The sequence below is a fragment of the Aptenodytes forsteri genome, unplaced genomic scaffold, assembly GCF_000699145.1.
Source record: "Aptenodytes forsteri isolate BGI_AS27 unplaced genomic scaffold, ASM69914v1 Scaffold4, whole genome shotgun sequence".
Lineage (NCBI taxonomy): Eukaryota > Metazoa > Chordata > Aves > Sphenisciformes > Spheniscidae > Aptenodytes > Aptenodytes forsteri.
Genome location: NW_008795442.1, coordinates 1,263,886 through 1,268,021, shown reverse-complemented (window position 1 = coordinate 1,268,021; position 4,136 = coordinate 1,263,886).

The following is a 4,136-nucleotide window of genomic DNA, read 5'->3' as shown; positions in this document are numbered from 1 at the left end:
TCTCCCATCTCCCAAGTAACTAGCAATAGGACGAGAGGAAATGGCCTTGGCAGGGGGGGGTTTGATTGGACGAGGGGAAAAATGTCTTTACTGGAAGGGGGGGAAACTTTCTATGTTTATTCATGTGCAACTCTATTTTATTCTCAGATAAAATAGAGTTCAAAGGGTTCAAAGGTCAAGTATGTATTAATGACTGAAGTATAAAAAAATTACAGAATTATTCTAATAATCTCCAAACTAAACACTATGAAAACAGGGAATCCAGAGCTGGAGCTGAATTGAAAAGAAATGAAGGCACAAGGCAGTTTTCATTTTTCTTTGGAACAGTGCCACACAATAACTACAAGGCTATGAAATAACTACAAGGCTATGATTAATGAGTAATAATGCTTCCATATCCAGATTAGGCTAAACAGCTTTTTAAAGACAGTGTTTTTAATTTTCCTTCTTCATTACAAGACAGAGATAAAATTGGGCACCTAAACAGAATTTAACAAGATATTTTTTCGTAAAATGTTTTCATAAAATGGCTTTGAGGTTTCAGATAACAGGTCCATAATGATCCAGTATAATGGGAGCTTGGACATCTAGTTTACCTGCTGACACCTGAATTTAGATGTCATAATCAACAGCTGAATCCTACCCTTACACAGGTCTCTTAGAATGGAGTAATACCCTTCAATGATGTGCATCTGTACATTTACCCTATGGGGATCAAAGGTAACAGGCTTAAATTAAGGAGCTAATTTTTCATCTGCTAAACTTAGACGAGATAGGAACCACCTACGGTTCAGAGAAGTACTTTCCAAGCATTTTTAATTAATGGTGATCAGATTCTCATTAAAACCAGAGGAAAGCCTGTCACTGAACTGTGTCCTCGGATAAAAAAAAAAAGAGAGAGTGAATGAAGTTGTTACACTAGAGTTTTGGACAAGGTTATTATTGAAGTTTGTTTCTATAAGAAAATTTATATTATTATTTGTAATTGTCTTTTAAATTTTATTCTTAAAATCCTCTAGTAACTGTGTGCAGTGGTAAGGTGTAAGAGGTGAACGCTGTTAAAACCTGTAGGATTCTTAAGCATTGTGAGATGAAATATTAATTAAATCATTATTAATTAAATGACTTAGTTTTGGTAAATTAATCCACAGCATCATTGCACAGTAAATAATTAGACTAGAAGTTATTAAAATGTTTAAAAAATGCACTCATTAAAATTTTAAAAATACATACAACTATAAAGAATACATAATGTCTAAAACTATATGCATCAAGCTAAAACTGATTTCTAATTAAGTGGAAATAGGTGGCTTCACAAGAGCTAATTTACCCGTGCTAGTGTTTGGCTACTGCCAGATTTCTGTACTTTGCACTGAAGCATTTGATCCTGACGACTTCTTGGAGCCTGGGGTCTGTTCTCATTTGGCAAAGTGATGAGTCATACACCAGTGGGTTCTGATTTTGATCCAGGCCCAGGTGAACTGAACCTCTGTAATCATCTATTTAATGTCACCCTTGCTGACAGCACCTTCTAGTACCGCACTCTTCCACTTTATTCCTGATATTTTCTGTTGCTGCCTTCCATTTAATTATCAAAGCTAAGATCCATCATAGCTGGCTCTATAGTCCACATTTTACTGTGTTTATGGTTAAGCACAATTAAATGATTGGACACAGAAGCTGTGAAACTCCCTTTCAATCACTAGGAGGTGGGAAACAGAAGACAGTTGAAATAAAACATATTTGGAAGAGTTGGTTAATTTGGTTTAGTAATGCTTACCTAAACTGTGCTTCTGTGTAATTATTGTGTCTATAATATTGCTTAAAGAACGGGATTCTTCTTTGGGATAAATGTTGAAGCTAAACTGTATATGTCCCTTTCAGCAATTCAGGATGCGGTTTTTGAGTGTAAAATGAATGTTCAGAATGTATTCACTACTCAGTTTTTAGGGTGAGAATCCATGAGAGCTGGTTTTGTGAAGCTTTGTTCTTTGCACAATAAGCATATAAAGAAGAGAAAAAGGGAATCAAATTGTCCTTCGAAATAGCTGAGTTTAATTGCTTTTGAAGACTCTTGTGATTGCATGTAGTTATAGTAGCTTAGCTGATCACAGCAAAGGAAAGATGTTCTTCTAGCTTAGAAAGTTTGGCTGAAGAGTATGTTCAAATGAAAATGCTTGCTTTGTTTACCTTCTCTTGGATAACTCTCCACAACAAGGACTGCAGAAAAGATCTGAGGTAGTTTATCAATGGGAAACAGAATACTCTCTTATATGTTACTTCATGCTGTCTCCCCTCTCCTCAGTGCCAACAGCTTTGGTTCTGATTCCCATTAAAAGGGAAAGAAGCACAAAGGTTAGACAGAACAGTGTGGATGGCCTTTGCTAGTAGTGACCTATGGTATTACATGTATTTCCTATTTGAAATATAGAAAGTGAGCTAAGTTTCTCCCAAATTACTGCGAACTAGTTTATCTTGAAGAAAAGGAAATTAAATTTATTCTTCGATACCTAGAGAATTTCTTCTAGTAAGTTTCTCCTTAATTTTATAGCATTGGTATTAGAGGAAGTACATTACCTTACTTAACCTCTCTGAAAATATTAGTTCCATTATTTATTAAGCTGTTTATTCCCGTAGTGTTTTTTAAATTGAGACTAAGAAATAACATACAAGTTCTAGGTAATTCTTCTTTAAAGCTAATAACTGCTCCATTTTTATGATGAATTGATATTTGAGAAATATTTCACTGTTCCACAGCTGTGCCTTTTTCTAGTAAAAGGAGCTGCAAACCAAAGTAGTTTGTTTAAGTTTTGAAGCTGTGAGGCATAGTCTATAAATTGAAGATTCCTTAGAGTCCCTCAGTATCAGCTTGAGAGTTTTATAATGAATTTTGTTCTGCTTTATTCTCACACTCTTAGTTGTATTTAATTTTACTTTTAAATATGCTCGTGCTACACAGAAATGAGCTCTCTCCATGGAGTGCAGAAGAAACAGCCTGCATCAGCATGTAAACACGAAGGGCATTTCCAGAGTTTTCTTGTATTTTTTCTCTCTCTTCCCTTTTTGGTTCATGCTTACTTGGATTATCAAGATGAAACAGAAGAGGTTTAAAATAAATTAAAACTTAATTTGCATGCAAGCAGTGAGCTCATTACCATGGGCAAATATCAGTCTCGTTTGCTTTGAGAAGTCTCTGTTATTATGACTTTGAGGAGTAGCTGCTTGACGGCCCTTGGAGCATTGTGCATGCCACTTTTCATTCAGCGTAAGGTTCTGAGAAGCATTAGAAGGAGCTGCTCACATGTTGTTTGGAAAAGCCTGGTCAAAGCATGAGCTCTTATTTATTTATTTCTGGATAACGCATCTGTCTGGGTGTGCAGGATTGCTTTGCTCTTATTCCAAGCAGAGTTTACCTGGTATCAATATACTGTCGTTATTGTGATCTGTTCATTACCTGTATTAAAGCTGAGATAACAAGTGGAATCCCAGAGGAGGGAGAAGGGCCATAGGAGAGCACAGGATGGCATTTGGGAGGCTCATTGCACTTCTTTTGGTTCACATAGCAACAAACATCTACAACCTCTGATGACAGACCAGCAGGGAGTTATGGGAACCTCAGCTGTCAGACCTGGCAGTCATTCAAGCACTGTAGACAAAAGGGCTTTGAACAAGTCCTTTGAATTGGTCTTTTTTATTCGATGTTGGCTTAAATGCTGCTTAGTCTGTGATATGTATACTACCTCTCTTTAATCAACAGTGATTTCATTCATCAAATAACTTTCAACAGTCATCCTCTTGCACTAATTACATTTCTACTAACTGTATTTCCTTGATTTATCCTGGTTTTACTAATGAGCCGGTGACATTACTTTCATTTTTCTTTGAGCTGTATTTGAAATGTTTAATTTTCTTTGTGTGCTTTCCCTCTTTCTTTAAAAAAAAAAAGAAAAAGAAAAAAAACCCTTAGCCATCTATATTAACCAAATAGCAATATTTTTTAATACATTAATGCCAGAAGCACCTTTGGAACCACTACAAACCATTGGCAGACTGGACACTTACCCTCAGTAACTCAGTAGCTACAGGGACACATAGACTAGATACGCAAAGTATTGGGGGCTGAATCCTGCAGTGTT